The following is a 24,088-nucleotide window of genomic DNA, read 5'->3' on the forward strand; positions in this document are numbered from 1 at the left end:
CTTTCTGAGACCAGATTTTCCAACAGGATAACATTAAATAACAAGTGATGGTGAATGCTACATTAACAAAGTGTCTTACTACTCAGAGGTTTATTCCATAAACAAACCCACTGATGGCAGCACGGACACTTCTGCTCAGGGGTGTGCACACTGAAATGCAGATAAACATTATACAGACAACCAGATGGGCTCGGAAATAAGTTCAGAACCTTTAAACACTAATCTTGTTCTTACCACAAAGGAGGAGGATCTTTAAGGGGCATCTATGAAATCAAAAATGCTTTGGAGGAGGATGAAAGGGACCACTCTCACATGGCAGAGCTAGGAGGCAGACATGGGAATAATCAGGCAGGAGGTCTACCAAAAAAACCCAAACCAACAAACAAAAAAAGAAAGAGGCATTTTTTCATTCAGAACAACTGAATTGTGGAGGTTATGGTGACACCACATTTACAAGCCCATTTCATGGAAATTCATGGAGAACTGATTCATCAGTTGCTATGATGCAACACCCAGTTTGAGGCGTTTACAACCCATGAAGCTATGAGGATATATGAGGATTTTTACCTGCTAATTCACCCTGAATTTACCTATTTAATAATATATTTTCTTTAAGCATTCACTGCTAGTGGCCATAGGCCAAGCCTTTGGTCAGGCCTGGTGGAGCCCTCTGCCTCTGGTGTGCCACAGGATCACTGCATCGCTGAGGCTCGGCTCCACCGTCTGTCCTTCCCTTCTCTTCTTGACCCCAGCCAGGAAGTTTTCAAATTCAAAGACGCTCTCCTACCAGGGAATGTAGGTAGGTACCTGACAGACTGGGATGTCAGTCTCCTGTAGGGTTTACGAATACTGCCAACACAATTTGAGGACAACAGTTAGGAATGCCACCTTTGTTATTATCATATTATGATGCTTGCCCAGGGAATGGGCACTCGCTACCAGGCAACTTGTCTAAAAAACAGTGTCTGATTGCTTGTTGTGCTCTAAACTTTCCCTTGTGCCTCACTGCTGAAAATTATGCCTAATCCTCTTGAGACAGATACTATCCACTATGTTCAAAATGGGCATTACTAAGAAATTCTTCAACTCTGAGCTTCCATGGGGTCCTGATTTCCCACGTCATCTTGATTACCAAATCAGGTAATTTCCCCAATGCCTCCAAAAATCCTCTCCAACAGTAACCAAGAATGCATGTTTGGCATACGCAGCATGCAGGCAGAAACAGCAAGTTGCATAGGACTGATTTCCAGGTGCAAATGGTATTTTGTGAGTTTCAATATTTTACTGCAAGAATTTTTTTTTGGCTTCCCTTTTGATCCCTAAAAACTGCAAACTGAGATCTGAAGGAAATGCAGAACTTGAAAACTCCAGGAAGAAAGGCCAGCATTGATCAGCTCCTGTGGTTATTCTTGGTCGTAGGAGGTCTTCAGAAATGCCTGTTACGGAACTTCTCAGTGCCACAGAACAGCTTGTGCTCTCACCTTCTGCACATGCATCCCGGCACAGGTGTAAGAGAGAAAGTTAAGCAAAGCATTTCAACCGCAGTCAGACCTTCCTTGCTTTGGTGAGTTTCAATCACAGAATTAATGTTTTTTGTAGTAGCTTTCATATACTTTAATAGTCTAAGGGCTCCAGCCACTAGAAGTAGGTCAAATATACACAAAGCCTTTCAAATCCAGAACTCAACAGACCAAAAAAACCAACTTAGTTCAAAATGTTAATATCTCTCCATAATTCACTCTGCTGTCCTTTTGTAAAACCCTGCCACTGATGTAGCCATAAAAAAATATATATATATAAAGTGCAGCATAATGGACTTCCAGAAATTAAGTCATTTAACAAAAAGAAACCCCAGACAAGTACTTTACATTATGCATTTATGACTAAGTTTTCTAATTAAAACAGGTAATAAATATGTTCACATGAAAGGCATCCCGTATGATTTCTTGTCTCAACTCAGTGACTTCTATTATTTCAGCGCTCTAAAGCAAAATCATATTTATCACAACTAATTATCCAGCTAATTCCTTGAAATGGTCTTTTCATTTAATTATCCTCTAACTTAGGGTCTTCCGTAACTAACAAGAAGCAAGCTCGAGAGACAGACGATAACTTGCAATCCACACTATCAAAGCAGCTCAGCTATAAGCTTTGATAAGGAAATATCATATTTATAACTAGGTGCTTCAGAAAGAGGCCCACTATGCCAGCATTTCAAAGCTGTCATTTCCAGTAGTCTTCGCGTGTTTGTTTCGATACTTCTTAATCGCTGATTTTACTGGCACTTGCTCTCTTCTATTTGATGCTGCATTCTCCACTTATCCTGATCCACAAATTTTCCATATAGATCAGATAGATATATAGACCTTGCATACTCTGTAGTGCACAGAATGTTACACAAACAACATTTTAGCCTGATTAATGGGTTTGTGTGCCCCATTAAAAACATCTTGCGTGGCTCTTGCTTCTATTACCTTAGTCAGTCCCTTTATGTAAGTTAATCTTGCCCATCATATCACATTTGTCTCTGGGCGACTATTTCCTTCATTCATCCTCTTTTCCTTGCTTCACTTCTCGCTTGCCTTTCCCTTGAAATGCGCTGGGAAGTCCGTGCTGCAGGTGGTCCGGTCTGCTGTGCCCGCGCCCCTGCCATGGGATGCAGATGGAGTCTGCTCAAAGGTGGGGAGAAGCCACAGCTCAAGGCAAGGCTCCGGACCGAGGAGTGAAGCGGTACGCATTAACCAGATGGAAACTCACAGCGCTTCTCGATGGCACCCCAACACAGGGCAGAGCAGAGAGGGTGAGGTGGAGACTACAGGCCACCTGGAGCAAGCATAGATGCATAGATGCACAAAAAGCCCTCGAGGCGCTGCTAAAGCAGGGCCAGCTAAGCCCCTGCCAAAATGCTAGAGGCTGGTCATACGGCACAGGAAACCTGGCACAGACAAGTCCCAGGTCCCACAGTATCCAGTAAAAAAAACATAAACATTTACTCTGCAAATACCTACAGGTATCAACTCTGTCACTTTGCACCCCTCCCCATGCTTCAAAGCAGAAGTGTTGCCCCTCTCTTTCGTTTCTTCCCTAAAGTAGAGATGCTCACATCAGTTTTCAGTCTGAATTGTAACAGAAGGGTAAATCCTTCCCAGCCACAGGAGATACTCTGGATTTGTACAAGCACAGACAAGAGGAAAGTTTTACCTTTCTTGCTGAAATTTAATGTATCGAGTCATTTTATCAGCCTAGAACTTCCTAATTGGAACCTGAAGCCCATATGTTTATTTGAAAGTCTCCTGGGATACTGCTGGCTCAAATAGTATAGATCTGCCCCCCCGCATATGCATCCACGGCCTCATGATGATTTTACCCTCTGCTTGCAAGAGATCAAGACCAACCAGAGTGTAAATTAACCATGTCAATGCTGTTCTAATATACTGCCTGCTGTGCCACTGCCTTACACTTAAAATCAATGGCACAAAAGGCTGCCATCAGGAGCAGAGCTGGTGTGCCCCATGGGGTCTGCCGTGAAAATCCAGCACTAGTCAATTAAATCCTGTTAGTTTGCTGCTTTGGTTTTACAGCAAGAGCACTGTTGGCACACAAACAAAAGGAGCCACATCGCTTTGTGCTCCTCAGCAAAGCACACCCAGGGCAGGGCTGCTCTCCCGGTGGAGATGGGGTGAACTTGCACAGAACAGAAAAGTTACTGTCAAGTCCATAAGAGTAGAGGCAGCATTAGAGAGGATATTTTTGCCCGCTTTACTGGAAAGAATGGGTGCTTTGACTTCTCTCTGCTGTTTACAGGTTACCTTCACATTCCTCAGGGTACTAGGGAATAGAATTCTTTGCAAAGCAAGTGAGAGCAATACTTAAGTCAGAGAGAGCACAGTGACCTGCTGAGGTTAACGTGCTTTCTGCTGGACCAGTCTTGTGGTGAACGTTTTCAGGTACAGAATGTCATTGTGTCAGGTACAATAGCACCTTGCTGGTAGATTGTGCTCCTGCTCAGTGCAAGATCCTCTGTGGGCCACAAGCCGTATTCCCTTGCTCTTCCTGCAAGAATTCCTGCTGGCCGCTAGAAAGAGGAGCAAAGACTGCGGTGAGGAGAGATATCCTTCAGGGAAAGACAAGGACTTTGTCCATCTGCATCTTCTTAGGAAATATCCCTGACAGGACAGATTAACAGAAAAGGAGGTCCACCATCAAATTAACAGATCTTGATCAACACCATGCCAAGCTGCTGCTGGCTCCAAAAGGGGCACAGATCACCTGCATCCCCAGCTGCCAGGGACAGTCAGGTCTCCGTCTTCTGCATGGCATCAAGGGCATTGCAGAAGCCACGACAAGCGTCAGCTGAGATTTCTGAAACGCCGGAGCCTGTCTTCTCTCCTCTGGGAGATAAATTACCCGAGAAGAGGCAGAGGGATGGCCCAAGCCTACCTAGCTTTAGGAAATGGATCGGTTGGCAGAAGGAAGGGAAAAGGAGGAGGGAAAACACAAAGCCCCAAGCTTTCAGCCCACTACAGTGAGGCACAGCAGTGCCAGGGCTAAGAAAGCCCACAGCAGGGGTGGCCGGGTGGGTGCCTCTGCTTTCCCACCGGTCACTGGAGAGTCCCGCAGGGCTGAGCCAAGAGGGGCAGACCCCAGCCTCGCCTGCAGCACCAGCCAGTGCCCGTGCTGGCTCCATGCACGTTGCCTGCGCTCCCCAAGCTCCGCACCTTACACTGAAGGGTGGTCCCTCCACCAAATCCCACCCTACATCAGTATGCCTGAAGCCCCTTTGGCCACGCTGGAGAGACCTCCGCCTGCCTCACAGCTCAGGGTTTGCATTGCCCGAGAGCCAGCGCTGCCCCAGCCTGTGCTGCATAAAGCTCCAGCATGGGGTTTCCTTAGGTCCAGCTGTATCAAATGTGATGCTCAACTAGTTTTTCTCTCCCACCTTGGTGAGTTCTGGTGGCGACACTGCAGAAGCTCCTCCATCTCCACCACCAGCTCCCCTGCGCCAGCTCTCCTGTAGCTCAGTAGCATTAACAAGCTCTTCTCAGCTGGCTGCACTGTGGACAGTTCTAAGTCTTGCTTAACACAGTAGGGTTAATCAGCACTTTTGTGGGTATGTGGCAAGAAATATTTCTTGCCATCACATACTAGCAAACACACCAGACCTCCATAGCTATCAACCCGTACCATAAACATCTACCAGCTGACCCCACTGCAACACATCAAAAGATGTTGTTTCTTTCCCCTGCTAGTAAGTGATATTACCTTCTGATTTAGAGCACGGTAGCAACTGGGATACATTTAGTACCCTTACCTGCTTTCCAGTGAGGTTACAAACCGGAGCTCAAGTCAGACAAGGAACAGTCCTCGCTCATTGTCTCTGAGTAATTCAATGGCAAACAGTTTTGCACAGAAGGCAACTCAAGGACAAACTGAAAGACAAGAATATTTCACCTTTGGATAAGGCTTTCACAAATGTTCTGTATATTCTACTGCATTATGTACTTCCCATGCACCTGGATACACATGTAGAAATGTGGACTACAACAATATTTCACGGGACAATACCCTGCTAAATTTCACAGCCAGGTCTAAGGATTTAATCCTTGACCTGCAGTGGGTCACTATAACTCCTTGCTCTGAAGAGCTCTCTATCTACACACAGGAAAATTAATCTCCAGGAGTTCCATAATAGGAGGGGCTGTTGCTCCTGTATACTTCAAACACAGTTGCTCCTAAAATTGACTACATATTAGTCTCTAACAGAGCTGACCAGCTAATCTTATGTCTTGTTGGGCAAGGTTTTATTACACTTCTAAAGCAATTCAGCGAAGTCCCCTCTTGGTCACTTCATAAAAGTTAACAAATATAACTATAAGAAGCACCCATATGTTCCTACAGTAGCCAGTGTTATGCATTCACTGCAGGGAATGTTTTTTTCTCCCTTGGAAAACCAACATAAACCAACTGCAAAGGTCTTTTAGCTAAAGCAAGATCTTCCTCACTCTGTAGAAAGAGCTAACGTTTCTGCAAGGTTTCTACAAGAGGAACAAAGGGAATTTGCAGAAAAGAAGCCTTGTACCGAGACCACCTTTTTATCACATTTTCTGCTCAATATGTGCTGAGCTGACTGGAATAACCTCCATCGGTACCCGTGCCTACTTGGATCACCCGGGTACAGTAGCGTTGGGGTGGCTGGTGTTACGTTTGGCAGAGCTCTGTGTGCTGGTAGGTAGTTATTCATGCAATACCATCAGGAGTAGTGCTGTAGTACAGCTCATGTGCAGCAACACTGAGCGGCAGCTCCGAAGCTCAGGCAGTTGCGAAGCATGCTTCCCTCCCGGGAGGCAGGAGCTGTGGAGAGCACACTGCGTTAGCCCTCCGAAATCTTCATTTGCTCTCTGTTCCTCTCAGGACTCATCTGAGGATGGAGACGCAGCTCTGTGAAGCTCTCAGCCGTTTGCACGTGAGCTCTCCTTCGCTCCAGAGGCAGTCATCAGACTTGAGAGCCTGGAAGCTGCCTGTGGGGGTCCACCTGGAAGAGCTCAGTTTGGAGCTTTCTCTTACAAAACTTCCTGCTGTTGAGCAGGTCCCTGGGGCCACAAAGTGTATTTAGAAGCCTGCCATACATTTTTGCCCGGGAGGACAAGCTTGTCCACGATGCTGGGCAGCCAGCCACTTCGCCCACTGCTGCCATGTATACCTTTCTCCATAATCTGCACATGCTCTAAGAGCCCAAATATAAATACAGGAAACATAGCTCATGCATAAGGAGCAAGATCATGCTCATTTTCATTTTTCTTTTCATAAGGAAGATTACTTTATCACACTGAATTAATTTGCTAATACATTTTCCCTTAGGGCATGTATGTTTCCTTGATTGAATTAGTTATTGAAATTGATGATAGTTTAAGACCCACCCCCCCAATGTGTGCAAGGCCCTGATTTATTATTATTCAACAGTTCGACTGTTGTGCATTTGTTAAATGGACATACTTGTGGATTTAACTTAGCTATTTTGTTAGTTCCCTGGCAATGAAGCTGTGGACGTCACACACAGTTTGCACAATTTTTGGTCCATGTAGCACTTGCTGTTCCTCTAAAACTAACCGGTGCAGCAATTGCCCACTTCAGTGCAAACACATTGGAGGAACCTTCCTGTTAGGCTGTGGAGACTAAAGGCATTTTCTCCTTTTCTGCTGAAAAGAAAAGAGGCAGGATGCATGGAGCTCTGCATGGAGCGAAGGAAAAATTGCTGTTAATTCTTTCCCCAAATAAAGGGATTTGTTTCTTTTCTTTGTCTTTACGTGTGGCTCTGGGTTAGCCACTTACACTCTTGAATTTTATTTCTGACTTCGTGAAATGGTAAATCTAATGCTGAATCATAAATCTAAAACTCTTCCCTCCTTACCTCAGAGGGCTGAAGGGAAGATGACCCCAGTAATGTGTATTCAGAACAGCACTCTCAGTACCAAGCTGTGAACGAATGAGTTCAGGTAATGAGAAGAGAAAAATTGCTTTAATGCAGTCTGGTCCAGATGCATGCCAGCTTAATCCAGCTGACCTAGCAAGACATACTTTTTGGAATAGTGAGAAGAGCCAGAGGAGCCCTTAGCTTTTGCAGAAATCAAGGGAAAAAATAAACATTAAACACTTACCAAATTGCAACCCTCGGCAGATATTTACTATTCCAGGCACAGGGAGGTGTGTGTCATAGCTACCATGGCAGTGGAGTGGGAAAAAGTTGATGCTTCTTTACAAGGTTCACATTTGTATCAACAGACAATTCTATATAAAGGCAAGAAACAGTTACTTTCCATACGGGAGTACGGCTGGATCAAGAACCTCCCGAGAAGCCCCACCATTACTGCCCAGTGGCAGTTTACACCACACACACACACACGCAGATGGAGCTGCTCTCCAGCCAGCGGACAGTTTGTAGGAGCAACTGCGAGTCCCGCACAGGCTGGTTCTCCTTCTCAGAGCAGCAAAACCGAGCAGCAGATTAACCGAGACCTGCCAGGAATTCAGCACGCCCACAGGTCTCAGCAGGAATAGGGAAGGTAATTTCTTTGAACTCTGCCACTTTCTTTTACACAGTTTTGAAACAAACTGCTTCCCTGCACCACATCCAATATGCTGCTTTTTGTACTGAAGTTAAGAAACAAGGAGGCGTCCTACCACGGCTAATTTAGCACCTGTAAACGCCATGGCTTGCAGCGCTGCGCAATGGGCAGAACGCCGACCCCAAACCAAGTTCCAGTAGTGCGTTTGGATACAAGCTTGAAAATATACACCGGCTATTTATTCCCCCGGCATTCCGATTGCATGTTCACCCATGATTCCTAGGGCATTAAATTTAATCAGAAAGGACAAACACTGAGACTTGCTCATGTTGTATTCAAAATAATTTCATTAATTTTCACATCAGAAACAGCACCTTCTTTTTCAAGTTAGTTTAGCCTATCTCCCCCTGCTTCTAGTGGATGTAAGAGCTTTGGGCAAGTAATTTAGGATTAAGAATGCAGGATCAGTCTCAAATGAAGTATATCCATACTGATGGCACAGAGGCGTTGCTATTTAACTGTGGGGGAGGTGGCTTACTGCAGACTCTTGCAGAAACTGTTGAAGTACCCCCGATACGTGTCGTTCTTCCATATCCCACCTGTGCCTCCCCAGGGGCTTCCCATCTCAAATACTTCAGCTGCACCGACCTTATCTATGGCAAAGGTTCAAGTCCAGTTTACCAAAGGAGCTGTTATTAGTCCAATACCTGGTTTGACAGTTTGCTTCTGTGAAGAATTGATCTGTAAAATACAACTTAACAGTAAAAAGGAATTGGCTTAGGAGCTGTGAATTCAGCCAGCTACATGGATGACAGAGTAAAAATATTCCCTCTTGTTACTCCTGATCAAAATGATAAAATCTTCAGCATCTTCTGATGCATTTCCCCATCTGTCTGGAAGTTGAAGACAATTACTTCCAAGTGTTTCTGATGTTTCTTCTACTTATTGTTGGACTTTTATTCCAGCAACCATTTGACCTAACGTCCCCAATTTTTCTCCCAGCTTCTTGCAATCTCAAGCAGTAGTGTTCTGGCACACTGTCCATTACAGTCAATCAGACACAACTGTGTCCAGTGCTTCCTTGTAGCTTTGCTGTTAAATCCAGCAAATCCTGGACCTCCCGCTGCTGTGAGCTGACAAGTTACCTTCCGCCATCTGGAAGATGTGAAATGCACTAAAAATAATAATAATACTAATAATTTGTAATGGATTGAGATTCATTTTAATTACTTTTTCTCCAGCTTCAGTCACCTTTGAGCTCACCTTCTTCAGAAAAACTTCAACGGATCCTAGCTTGTAATTGGATTTGTGGCTCCGAGAGTCACTGCCCCCTCCCAAGGCACATCTGTAGCGGCTCTGCTCACCCCAACACAGCTCCCCAGATGTGCGGTCAAAGCGAGTGCCGAGGGCTGGACCCCACATGAGAAGCCAGCAGCAGCAGCCTCCCAGCACCGTCCTGCTAGACTTAATTTGAGCCCCACGATCAAGCACACATTACAGACCTGCCTCTGTTGGGAGAAAGGTAGATTGCAAACTTCTATTCTGTTGAAGTGATTTCAAGGCCGCTTTGGAAGATGTTTAACTAGTGGCATTCAACAAAATGTGGGAAGAGCAAATGTGAGGGGGTCCCATAGCTGAGGAAGTCAGCAGGGAAAATCTGTATTTCGTTACCTTTCATTGTCAGGGATGTCAGCTCACACATTTTTATTGTGTCTCTCTTATTTGTTTTCTTTAGGCTTTTCATGATTAAGAAAGAATAGCTGATGTCTGATCATAAAAAAAAGAAAGAAAGAAAGAAAAAAAAAAGACAATTCTGGACCAGATTATTATAAGAAAAAGCCGGAAAACAGGTACATGAGTGAACTGCAAGCACCAGACAACAGCAGGCAGTCTAGTTAGCTGAGCTGCTGAATTACCAAGGCCGGGGTTCCTACAGACCAGACCCATTCTCATACAAACTCCAGCTGAAGCTCCCACATCTGTGACAGTTGTCATCTTTCCTCCTACTTCTTCCCCTGCTCTGTTCGCTCCCTGGAGTTTAATTAGGGTTGAGCTCAGACTGAGCCTTTCCATAGAGTCACTGCTTTGGAAGTTGCAGGACGTTAAATGCCCCAACGTCTGTGTGAGACCCGATCAATAGATTACCATGGAGGAAAGGCCAAACGGCCGTACAAATTGTTATTCACCCAGAGCATGACCACACTACCTTCCTCTGCTTTGAAAAGCGAGCCAAAGAAGGGAGCTGCTTCGTTAGTGTTGAGCATTATGAGAGCCTGTGCCTAACTCGCAGCGGATGAGCCTGGCATTTCAATGCAGCATTTTGAAAAACACAAGGCAAAATTCAAAGGCTCTCCTATTGTCTCTGAGTAAGAAAGGAGGATATTGGGTGAAAGGCGATGCATGCCTGTTCAGCTGGGTAAGCGAAACAATTAACTTCTAGTCTTCGGCTATCTTTTTAATTGCTCATTAGACGGCTCATCTGTGTATACTTGCAATGGAAAAACCCATCCAAAGTATGTCACAAGCAGATGTGCGTGCCGCACAGCAGCAACTCCTCACAGAGCTCTGAGACATGATCTCAGGAGCGGAGCAGGCGAGGGAGGAGGGTATATTGATCGGCCAGGGAGGCCAATATGCTGAAATAGATCCTTTTATGTTTCCCATAGCTGTAGATGAGTTGTTTAGATTACAAAAGCCAGTAAGAGTGAACAGTGCGAGCAACTCCTTTGCATGCACCGCAGCAATTCAGAAATGGCTCCTGCCCTCCCGCGCTGAGAAGCACAATAGGACAAGCGCGTGCACGAGCAAAGGTGCCCAAATTTCACAGCTGCACACACCTGCCTCCCCTCCCCCTCCAGAAGCTATGCATCTGCTCTGGAGCACGCCTCAAAAGATTACGTCGTGCCGTAATACATTCACGATAAGCAGCTGCTAGGTGAGCTTCTCTCTGCCGCTCTCCTGCGAGCTCCTTGCCCCCAGTGTGAGCGCACGTGTTACTTCCACTCCAGCAGCTATTTTATAAATTCTTCACCGTGCATTAGCTTATTGGTTTATTTATTAGAACTCAAGGATACATTTACAACTTCCCTCTCTATGAAGCATCCCTTTAAGAAAGCCTCCATACTCATTAAGTTAAATACGATAATGACACCCTGTTGATGGAACCGAAGCTCATGGTAATGATGCCATACATTTAGTTGCAAGCACCTACTCAGTTAAATGAATGAGCCTATTGTTTGAACAGCACTGGGTCCCAAAGCCTGGGAGAGCTCAGGAGAGGGGGAAAAAAATATGTTACTATGCAGTTGCTTTACAGGACAATAAATAGGTTTGAAATGCATTACTCTGGTTTAGATGAGCATGTGTCCAATCAATCACACTGCGCTGGTATACAGAGATACTTGCTATTGGAAAGGTGGTGATTTCTAAATAATGAAAAACTGATGCTTTTTAAATCAAATGAGTGTACACTTGCTCTGTCCAGAATATTTTTATTTGAACTACTATAGGTATTTGGAAAAAGGTATTTCTTCCAAGAATATTTGAAAATCAATAATACTCCCCAGCCTTTAGTGATCAGATATCAGACCCTTTTTCATGTTGGAAATGTGCACTTAGGTCCAAGTGCAAAACAATCAGAGTGAGATCACAATTATCCATCGATTTTACACCCCAAGACTTCCCTGCCTCTTTCTCCAAACATGCTCCCATTAGTACAGCACTGTTTTGCTCTTGTATACCAAGATTCACCTTTCTGAAAGCATCTTCACCCCTGGTTTAAAAAAGGGGGGTTTGTTGTTTGGGGTTTTTTTTCTTTCAAATTTCAATGTATCTGTAGTAATGTTGATCTGACAAATAATATGGCCAAACGTTTCCACCTGCAAGAGTCAGGTGTGTCTCTCATAACAGCTTTCTTTGTTCTTGCTTCCACAATTGAACAAATATTCTAAATATTCATATTCTCAAAAATAATTTTCTTGAGGACGGAAGCTCACAGTTACACTTACGCACACTATTATCCTCAGAGGGCTGCTTTGCTGCAGCAAACTTTCACGCCCATCCTTAGCGTGACATCCGTGAGCACTTCCATTAAAGTCAACACAACTATTCAGACACGTAAAATTAAAGCACATCCATATGTGCTTGCAAGATTTTGGCCTGTTTCTGCTGCCATTTCATGTCTATTGAGCCCCTATGACTTGGCATATTTAGAAAACATCTGCTGTGGTTAACAGAGTCCATAGTCCTGTTTTTCCCCTCTTTCTTTTTTATGTTCTCCCTCAAAGACATGACAGCATCGAGTGTAAATGGAAGCAATATGCTGTATATACGCAGAACGTAATAGATTCCGTCTCAGACTGATATATATGTGAAACTGAACCAATACATCTTTAAACCCATAAGATCTGCAGATGTCATTTATAGCCTTGTAAATTACAAACTTTTACTGTCTTATTTTTACAGTTGATGATTGTAAAATATAAAATTGTGCATTATCACTGTGTAATAGCAAAAGCTTTAGAAACACAGTGCTGCAGAAGGGAGCCTATATTGAAAGCCAGAGTATTCAAGGGAGCCTTATAATACAATTTTAAGCCCTACAGCTGACTGTATAATAAAACTGTAAAACCATGTATGAAACAATATTTGCTAATAACAGGAAAGTGAAAACGGTATTGAATTCCTGGGACTTCAGAAACCGGCAAGAAAAAGCAGACACATAGAGGACATTTAATTAAGGATAAAGACTCTCTGAGTCATGCTGGGGCATCTGGTCACCCTACATTAAATTGAACGCTACTTTGAATAATAAAGTATGCAAGGATGACATAAAAATAACTTAAAGGCAGCGTCGCAAGCTGACAGCAGCAAGGAACTCTTGAGTTAAAGCCCCTACTCCCCCCTTTAAATCACCCTCCTGTGGCTGCGGTGTGTTGCAGCCACCCTCGGTGACACAGTTTCTCTCTAACAGCCAAGGCAAAAGCAGAGACTCAAATGGCCAAAAAAGGCTTCCAGAACATGTCATTTTGCACAGACCAAACGAGACAGGACCACCGCCTTGAGTGGCTTGAGCCCAGCACTCTCCTGAGGGGTTTATCCCACCCGTAGCTCCCCAGCCCAGCGAGCGTGGCACATGCTACCGACCAGGCTCTGTGGTGCCTGCTCCCACATCTCCTGTCTGAGCCCCTGAGCATCCCCCGCTGAGCATCCCCCACCCCACCGCCGTCGGTATGCACCAGCTAGGGCTAATGCCAGCCTGGCATGGCACAACAGTGCTTCTGATCTTAAAAGTTACCACCTTCATGATTGTCCTTCTGATTTTAAAAGTCACCACCTTCGTGATCTTCTCCCAGTGCTAAATACTTCACTGCAGAGCCTTGAGGCTTTTGTCACTGCCTCTGTTTCTGCCCACAAGGCTCAGGGGATGGAGGAAAGGAGGGAGGAAGAAATCAGAGGATGCACAAACAGCACAAAGCAGCAGCAGACCCCTAAAACTCCCCTGGCTTTTAGCTGGCTTTTATGCAACTTTTAGTATATGAATCCAGTGTCCCCTTATGAAGACTTTAGACACCAGAGTTTGATGCCTACCAAACTCACAAAGCCTCAGAGATACTCTGTTCCTTAGGATATTGTGGAAACAAGAGGAAGCCACAGCTTGTGTCCCCCAGGGGAACTGCTGCGGACACCCCAACTCTGCACACAGCTTCAGTCACAGTTTGTGCCGGGGTGGGCACCAGGCGACCTGCTGGCTTGCGCCCAGCTGGGCATCTCTCCATCAGAACATCTCCCCTCACAGTGTTCTCCTTAGCAGACTCTCTGGTGTCCAAAAGGGGTGACCTCATACTGCTGCTTTAGGATAAAATTCAATTAAAAAGCCTGCCAGCCATGAGGGGGGAGCCCCCAGGGAGCCAGGCTTCATTAGTTCCCCTGCTCACAGCGCGATCGCTCTGTGTAGTGCCAATCCAGAAGAGCTTTTACAAACCTTCTTGCACTTTCTCCTCACTACTATCAAGTTTACCTGTTCTGCCGTACAAAGGGGATCCCTGCAACACAGCATTTTATACAATAGCTTATTTATAACAAAATACCAAGGGGAAACAACAACAACTGGTCATTACTGACTATTTTGAGGGCATAGCTTAATTCTTGCTCCACATCAAAAATGTCACAACCCAGGGTCAGTCCCCCTCCCTCCATCTCATCAAAAGAGGACCCTCCTGAAATGAGCCAGTTGTCCTGGATCTACTGAAAAACTGGGTTGGAAATTGTGCTGAGGCACAGAGGAGCCCCACAGCTTTGCCATTGGTATGTGTTGCAGGACACAGTGCCACCATACGCCGAGCAAAAATGGGGATGAGAGCCTGAAAAATGTAATTTCAGAGGTGCCAGCCCTGCTGAGCTCCCCTTGGGTGGATTCCTACTTCTGCCTGGAATCACATGCAAGATCAAAATATCATTTTATTGCTGGGCCAAGGAGGAATTACAGCTCTTCCTAACCTTACCTTCATGGAAGAATTAGAAACAAAGAGAAAAACTACAAAAAAAAAAAAGGAAGAAAAATAAGCAAGTGGTGCCCTGTGCTATCATACACTTGGTATTGGCTCATTTTCTGAGTATTAAATACAGGAATCTCTTTTTTTTAATTTGCTTTCTGTTTCTAGAGTGTGGCTTGACCATACTTTCTCTACAACGAGTCAGAGTCTTACATTTGAGCTTGTCTCTATTATCCAGAGGACTACATGGAAAATCGGGTACTACATGACCTGCAACAAACCCATTACCTCACATGCATACATGTGCATTTCACAACAGCTCCTTCCTCCACCTCTCTCTCCCCATCACTAAACTGTTCTGGAAGACCAGTCCTCAAACTTTTTTGTTTGGCATTTTTTTTTTTAAATATGCCATGCATGTGGCAGGTGAATAATAACTAAAAAAAAAAAAAAAAAAAAAAGCAGAATTCGAGTGAAGAGACAGAAGGCATGCAACAGCATGAAGTCTTCTGAAGAGATAGGAGATCAAAAAAGTTTTCGTTCACACATCCCTTAAAGGTCTATTCATATATATAATAGGCTCCTCATACCCTGGAGTTACTTTGCATGGGAGCTCAGTGTGTGCCAGTTTTATCAGCTGGACCCCAAAGATGTGTGCCACCCGGGGGGGCAGCGGCAGGAGAGCTGGGCATCCGTAGCGGCAGCCGGCAGCAGAAAATTCAGCCCACCCACCCCCTAGCAACTTTTCAGACACTCATGGGTGAGGTTTTGAAAACAAGCACACTGGAGATAAAATGTACACACATATATCCGTACACAGTGATCTGTATCTCTATGGATTCAGGAATCCAGTGAGCCCTGGGACCGTGGGATGGTCCGCAAATATTTGCATCCTGGTGCCCTGAGTCCTGGGCTGTCATTGCCCTGACCAGGTTATTTTTCCTTTCCCTTGTGGGAGCCCTCTCTGGTCTGGGGGTCCCCCCGCAGGGCCAGGGAAGTGGGGGTGGATCCAGTGGGAATGTAGGAATTACCCTGTGTGGGGAGAGCGTTTTTATCCTCTTCTGTTACCAGCGCTGCTGCAGCTCAGTTGAAGAGGAGCCCGGTAACAGCTGTATCACAGCATCCCTTCCAAGGTGTCCTCTAAATGAGGATAAAAGGGAAATCCAATTCAGCATAGGAATGATTTCAAACATCTACTACCTTTCCTGGAAAGCCTCTGTCTTACCTTCTGGCCAGCTCACTTCTCTAGGGGCCCCTTCCTTTGGGAAAAGCCATGCCTCATGAGATGCTGCATCCCAGGCAGCTGTAAACTCATCTAACCTAATGCACAGCCCTTAAATGCTGGCTGGAAGGCAATCCTCCAAACACCACAAATGAAACACTGGATTGCTGAAGTCAGCAGAAAACCTTCACTGAGTCAATGAGTTGCCATCCCAGGGCCTCGGCCGTGCTAAGCCAAGTCCTCCTGTCCTGAGTGCACCCACAAGCCTGAGCATCTCCACATGTCTGTTCGTCATTGCCAGCCACTGATCTCCTTCTTGTTAACTTGAACCTTCAGCTAAAAGTGGTGAGTACTGGTGACACACCTATCAATTAAAAAACAAACAAACAAACAAACCACACCTTAATAATTTAGTGATAAAAGGTTTGAAAACCTAAGATAAGTGTTTCCCCAAAATTCAGAAAGCAGAAATAAAAAGAACAAATACTTTACAATTTTTAAGTAAGTCTCAGTGGGTTTCAGGAGGTCTGGCTCATGATTTTTTAGTATCTTGGTTTGACAATATTGCCCAAACCCACAATGCTGATGTCAACATTTCACAAATATTCATGAGAGAAATAAAAGCGAGAAACAATATACAAGTTTTAGCTTTACAAATGGGGAAAGCTACAGGAGCACTGGCATTTAAAGAAGCATTGCAGACATCAAAATCTACACTGAGACCTATTTAAAAGGTTAGTATAAGGAAAGGCCAGCATTAATATCACTTGGCTTTAACTCTTCCTCCATATGAGACCCCCACAGCATTTAAATATCAAGGAAAAAACTACTTGCAACTGAACTAACGATCTTACCCTGCAAGCAACACGCATACACACACACACCCTTTCTTTTTTCCCTGCATATCTGGGCTTTTACATCTTAGCCTGGAACGTCAGATTGAATTGGCTGCTTTAACCTCTCCTTTTCTGCCCAGCACCTCTGGTGCAGACCCGCTCTGCTCTCAGCTACCGTCTGCAGGGGGCTTCATTCAGCGGCTGGTCCCCGGAGCTGCCCTGCGGCCCCACGGCTGCATCCGCTCGGCAGGACCGGTGGGAATAACAAGGAGTTAAGAACTTATTTTTGTGACTGAAGTCAGCAGGTACGACTCTGCACAGGAGCAGCAGATGTGTCGAGTAAGAGCATTTTTAAATGGCGACTTCTCCAAGTGGGATTTTACTGTAAGTTATACAGCGCACCAGTTTTGTGATCCCTCAGCCCTGAGACTGTCCCTGCAATATTAATTGTATACTTTCCAAAGTGCTACCCTTAACATTTTTCTCGGTGCTAGCAAAAGTAGTAAGAAAGGGCCGGTACCTTCCAATAAATATAAATTTTTTCTTACTTCCAAGGTAATCCAATCCATACAGATGCATTTCAAGGTCTGTCAAAGTTACTCAGGCTCATTCCACCGCAGCCTGGACACCCTCTGCCCTGGAGTTTTGATGTACTATGGAAACAAATCCAAGAATAGGTGAATTTTGTTACCTGGTCTGCAGAATTGGTAATACGAGGTACTGCTGGATATTGCTGTGGTATTTATTAGGCAAATAAACCGACAAATGAAAAACACAAAGAAGATGCCAAACGCAAAAATGACAGCCCTGTCACTGCAAGGAACATTCAGAATTACTCAACCTGAATAAAGCATAAGATTTAATAAACTGTTCTTGCAGACGTGGTTATAACTAAGTTTAGTGGTTATAACCTAAGCAGTAGGTTTTACTGCTGTTCAGGCTTGGAACCAAAAGTACCGGTGAAGCTCTACGGCCACCATTATTCAGGGCAGAGCTAGATAAAAGTGATCACAGCAGTGCGCTCTGGCGTTCGAGTGTCTGAGCCGTGAGGAACATGACGCCAGCAGACGCTGGTCCAGCAGCGTGGGCGTCAGCAGATGCTACCCCAACCACGCTGTTAATGGTGCCACCCAGGGAACCCAACCACAGGGCAAGGGGCTGAGAAACTGCAACGAGCTGATCTCAACCCTCAACCAGCCCCCCTCTGGTGTGCAGAGAATGGTGCTTAATCCTTTCCCAGCAGGTTTCTATCCCTCAGCTTGTAACATCTACCCTCGGGGATCTGAGAGGTTCAGTGACGTGACGCAAAGCCTCGTGTCAAATTTGAAAATCGCTGCCCCCACAACACAAGCTTCTCCTGGGTTCAGCACTGGCAGTTCTTTTGGGAACAGCTCCCTAAGGCTGAGCTGGAGCTCCCCACCAGCGCCTGCCCTGCCCCAGCTGGGAGACTGCCTCTCGCCCCCCAGCCCATCCAGTCGCTGGCCGGGGCAAGCAGGGGGGCAGCGCAGCGGCCCTGGCTTTGCCCCAGGTGGCACATAAGCACCTCACAGCCGCTCGCTCCCTCCCCCTCGGTGGGATGGGGGAGAGCATCGGAACAGTAAAAGTGAGAAAACTCTTGGGCTGAGGTAAAGAGATCTCACAGGGCAGAAATCCCGGAAGGTACCAGGATGAGGGATGCTCCCTCTGCCGCGGGCATCACAGTGCCCCATTGCCCTGCGGCACAGGGGCGGGAGAGCTACCAAGGAAAATCCCTGTTACCCCACAGGACAACGAGGCTACCAAGGGAAAAAAAGAATCCCAGAGAGGATGGGAGCACCACCAGAGGTGAGGGACTTGCACAGGTATGTCACCAAGTGTGCCTGTAGTCCCGGGGGCCCACTCTCCCCACAGCCAGCTCTCCCTTCAACCACAGGACGGGGAAAAGGTCACATTAATCCCAATGCTGCCACCGCCTTTGCCTGACGATGCGGAGCAGCTGCCTCTTATTTGCTCCTACCGCAAATAATCTGATAGCTAAACCCTGTCTTTACCCAGGGGGCTTTCAAATCAGGTGGCTGGGCTGGGCTAGTCCCACAGATGGGGAAACCACCCTGGCCTGTGCAGGTACCCCCAAAGAAGGGCGGTGGTGGTGGTGGTGGTGGTGTGGGAAATTAAGTCTAGCAAACACTAAGACAGAATTGAAAATCCTGGCCATCCTGCATTACCTCAGACTGTACACCTGGATTACAAGTAGATTTTATTTTTCTGTGAGAAAACATTCCTCTTTACAACAGGAGCATCAAGCTGACATTTGAAATACGCCGTTTGACTGGAATTACACCAAGAGTGAATGCTGCAAAGTGACTGCTTCATTGCACATGGCTGACAGTAATTATTAATAGGACTGCTCATCCTTAGATAGGCAAGCATTACAGATGGCTGAATAACGGAAACATTTGTGAACAGTTGTTTGGTGGCGAGAAAAAAAAAAAACACTGCCAAAATTTTAACGCTTAAACACAATGTAATTAACCAGCTCCAGAGCCGAGCTCGTGCAAAAGCGTCATCGCTTCCGTGACACCTACTGAGTTCTGTGGGAACACGTACATGAGCAGAGTTTACAGGGACAAGGGCAGATGGGGCAGAGGTTGTTGGAGTCACAAATCACCGTCCCGGCAGGTTAGCTGCCTGAGTTATCAGGGAATTATTCTCACAGGGATCCAAGCAGAGCCAGCTCGTGCTACAGCAACACGCAGAAAGGGGCGGACGGAGCCGTGACCCGGCGGGCAGCCGTGCAGCCACACCGCGCGGCGCTGCAGCCCGCAGTACTGCTGCTGCTACAGCGAGCAGGGACTCTCCTCAGCTCTCCCAGTAAACCTAAATTGGAGCTACAGCTGTGATGGCAAAGGGATTCACAGGCTGAATCAGAGAGAATCTCTGGTTCCAGGAACTGGGTGAAAATATCAGCATTAAATGAACAGCCACGTTTCCATCCCAAGGTCAGATAAACCAGGTTTTTGGCTTGCAGAGTGAAGCAAAGAAATTACCCTTTGCTACCAAGTGTTTTCTTTACAAGATCATCTCAGGAGGGCAGGAGCAGAAATCATGCTTCATTGAAAAAAATACTAAAAAATAATATGACAATGATATAATAGCCCAAACTTCCAAACTGTCACCCTCAATCAAACCAAGACACCCACACGTGGCCCACGCTGGGCTTAAAGAGCAACACCTCACATGCAAGTGTTTCTCTTGCCAGTGCTCATACATCTCATTTGATCTCAGGTGCTTGTGGTGGCTCCTCACCTGAGCCACTGTGCCTGGCCACGTCCCACGCCGATGGGGACCCTGCCTGGACCTCACACCTGCCTCTGCACCATGGGCTCGCCTGCCGGGCTGGGCTCTCGGCCCACCCAGGTCCCTCCATGCTCAGGTACCGTGGGGCTGCACCTGGACCGGTGAGACACTGCATGTCCCCAGAGCTCCTGCCCGCCAACTTGCCACCACAGCAGTCACAATTGCCTCCAGGCTGATTTGTGGCAGCAAGACACTTGGAGCTATTTCACCAACCCCTGCTATTTTCCCTCTTGTGATTCTCCCTCTGCTTTCTTTTCTCCGCTGTTTTTAAGCTACATAATTTTCAAGTAGTCAAAATTTTTAAAAAACCTGTAAGGTCAAACTAAACAAACGGATTTACAAATAGTTTGAGTGACTAAAACACTGAAAAGAACAGTCACTCCCAACCTTTCCACTGACTGGCCTCTGCAGTACGCTTTAAAGAAACGCAGATTTTAAAAGTAGGATCAAATGTTTTTAAGTTCATTTTTAGAAAATCAGTGCCACCATTTCTTACTAAGGAACTCTCCAAGCATTTCTACTTCATGTTTCAATGATGGGAAAAGGAGTAAACGCAGCTGTCTGTAGGAAGAAATTATCAGAATGCCTGCGCTGTGCATTGCCCCAAGCCAGCCAACATCCTTCAGCCGGGCTCGGAGTTGATGCCGGCTGTTTGGAGCGGCAGAGCCTTGCCGCTTCTCTCCCATGTGAAGTTTTTGGCATTTCGGATCTATATTGGCTTTATGATCGTCAAGAGTAAGTGCTCTCTGACACTGACTGATAGGACAACAGTTATCCCAGGGTTTTGCTGTTATTCCACTTAGGTAAGAAAGAAAGGAAGATGACAAGTGTGGCTTGTGCCAGAATGCCACCAGCTCTGCTGGGGAAGCCCCGGCAGCAGCCTGCTGGCTGGGGACAGCTGGCTCATGCCACCCTCCAGGGAGTGTTGTGATGGCAGGGCTTGGCTCACTCCTGGTGACCTCAGCTGGGAAAGGCCAGTTGTCCCCAGCACGTGCGAGCGGCTGGCCTGGGGAAAACACTCATCACAAGAACCCTCAGCCAGCTCCTCCGGTCTAGCTTCAACCCCATGTCAATTAGAGTTAAGAAGTAAAACCCACCAAGGTTCTTTTTGCCCTCTTGAGCTCTGGCTCAGCAAGTTCCCCCTGCATTTGCAGCGGGGATGCACATAACAATCAGTGTTGTTCAATTAATGGAGTAACCACATTAACACTGAAATGCCAGAGGGACCGGTGTCACCAGCTTTCTCTACTGCCCGCACGTGAGGCAGCGAGGCATCGGTGAGATAACCGACCCCAGAGCAGGATGCTCCCAGCTGACTTGTCCCCAGGGCGGGATGCTCCCAGCTGACTCACATCAACCTGGCCCATCTCAGGGTGAGACGAGCAGGGACAAACTGTGTCCTCACCCACAGGTCAACAGGGAGCTCTGCTGGCAAGCCAACCCACCACACCCAGTCCCACCATCGCCCCAGGGAGAGGGAGTAGTGGGTACACCAACACCTGCCTGAACTACCATGGAGGGAGCAACCAGCATGGGCCCTGGGGGAAGGGGCACTGCTGGGGGCAGGGGGAGCTTGGGGGCACACAGGAGGTCGGTACCTAGAGCTGAAGCCACCGTAATGCCCCTCTCTGGGCGGCACTGCGGTACAAGCCGTGGAGCACAGGAGGAGCGTAGCCAGGGGCCAGCAACAGCATGAAGTCCCAAAGCCCCCAGCCCTTCAGACCAGCCCCTTGTGGACCTACTGGAGAAAAAGGGGAGAAGCTGCTGCAGCTCCTGCACTGCTGCTGAAGGCTGCCGCAAATGCAGAAACGTACAGATAAGGACGTTGTCAAAGCCTGCTGTAGGATCCCTGAATGTTGCCACGCCAAATGCCAAATCTTTCATTACAAAAAAATTTCCAGCTGCCTCACTTGAAAATGAATTGTTTCCTGTCACTAAGGCAAAGCTGTCACATGCCAACAACAAAAAAAAAGGCCAAATAAAATCTGCTGCCTCTCATTAGATCAAAGGTTGGCAGCAGAGATAAACCACCACACAAAGCAACATTTATTCAGAAGAGCAATTGACTACAGAGTCATTTGTCACTTTTAATAATACTACAGTTGTAAAATGATGATAATGGAAATCAAGTTACCCTAATGGTAATAAAATATTTGTAAACTAAACTTGTTCATTTTGACTATAAAAAAGACATTGAAATAATTTAACTGCAGAGAATAAAATTGAAATGGGTCTGTAATTACATAGAATTTCAGCATCTCCTCCTTTATGAAAAGAACTAACTGCTGATGACTCCCACATTTCTGGCACCTTACTCTGCAAAACAAAAGATTAGAAATATGTACCAGATGTACAGAAAAAGGGCCTGCAGCAACATTTCAAAAGTGATGCATACGTTTCTGCCCGTTTCTCCTTCTTATTAGTAGCATTCCAAGCATCGTATCTCATTAACCAAGTGAGCCTGGGTGTCAGTGAAACCTCCCTGAGTCAAGAGAAGGGACAGAGCACTACTAATGAAGTCATTGGGTGTCCAAATCCTCCCTGTCACTGTCAAGGGAAACACTGGGGGATTTTTGGTGACTTTGATAAACCAGCATGCTGGCAGAACACATACTGGTGTGGCCTGATGCCACTTTCTTAACTCAGATGACCTGCCTTCACGGGTCCAATGAATTCCAGGTAAGGACTGCAGGAAATTCAGCATTTTTCTCTAACCTGTCAGGTTTCTTTGAATTCTGCTTTGATGCATTTTCTAATGATTTTCCAGGAACATTTCATATTAAACAAGTTCCAGGGCTGTCAGCTGAAAAGCATACCAGTCCTAAAGGAAAGACTGCAGGGAGCTGAGGAGTGCCTTAGTAGCCTGACTCAGCCTTGGATTCCTCTTGCTGCTGTTTCAGATTTCATTTTTAAATTAGAGCCACCCAAGTTTATCCACTGCATCCAAATTCTAGGAGAGCCAAATCTCTAAGAGAGTCAAGTCTCTCTGATCTCAGAGCAAACCAGCGCATCTCGCAATTGGCACGTGCTGGATCTGCACCCTGCCACCATCAATGTCCCGGGTACTAGCCTGGGGGCACCGCTCCCCCAGACCCACCCTATGTGATGAACAAGGCTGGTTTGGAACTCAGTGACCTGGCCTATGGCACAAGAAATTTCTCCATTTCCCAAATGACTTTGCCTGCAGGTACTTGCTTGTTGTGTGTCAGGAAATTACAGAGAAAACCTAGACCACGGAGAAAATGGCAAGGAACCAAAAACTGAAGTCAACACATAAAAGCACGCCAAAACTCTCACCAGTAAGGTTTTTATAGCTGCATTTTAAAACATTGCTGGCAGTTTGTTATTTTTTATTAAAAAGGTCGTGATTAGCACTATACTGTCAGTGCTCCTGGTGGTGAGAAGTGAACCCAGAACAGCAGCTCCCGAGGACCTCAGGGGATGCCACAGTGCCTGCAAGTCCACCACATTCTTTGAAGGACAACTACAAGCCAAACTATCAGTAACTGTCCTGAATAATTAATGTTAATATTGAAGTAGCCAACAAGGGTGCTTAGCAGAAAAGAGCAATTGTCCTGCACCAAAGTAAGACCTCAGGAAGCAAAAAATTTACTTCTTATTTTCTTATTCAGGGAATTACAGGGTTTTTGCTTCATGACTGCCTCTGTATGCATGTTTCTGGTAATTATGTATAGATGTTTGCAAATAAAACTTGTTGCAGAGATAAAGGATGAGTTGCACACTTTCCACACAAGTGAGCCCAAGTTCCCTCCCCTAGGACAGGTTTCCTGCGCGGACCTGAACACGGCATGCAGGGTGCCCCTGTGCTGCAGCCAGAAACACTGGCAAACTGGAATCAGCTTTAATCCAGTAGAGCTGTGTGGAAACAGACACCAGGGAAGCCCCAGGCTCAGTGGGACGGCGTTGCCTGGGCTGTGCTGCCGGCAGTGCGGCTCCCAGCAGCCGGAGCCGGGTCGTGCCACTGCTCCTCCCCTGGTTCTCACCCAGCATCCAGAGCCGAGGATGCTCCCAAGGCAGAAGGGGGTCTGACTGGAAATGCAGGGCTTTGTGGGTTTCCGTTGAACCCCGACAGCACCACACAAAAGTCATTTCCTCTGCAGGCTGAGCTCTCTGGTG

Source organism: Falco naumanni, chromosome 2 (assembly GCF_017639655.2).
Source record: "Falco naumanni isolate bFalNau1 chromosome 2, bFalNau1.pat, whole genome shotgun sequence".
NCBI classification, from domain to species: Eukaryota; Metazoa; Chordata; class Aves; order Falconiformes; family Falconidae; genus Falco; species Falco naumanni.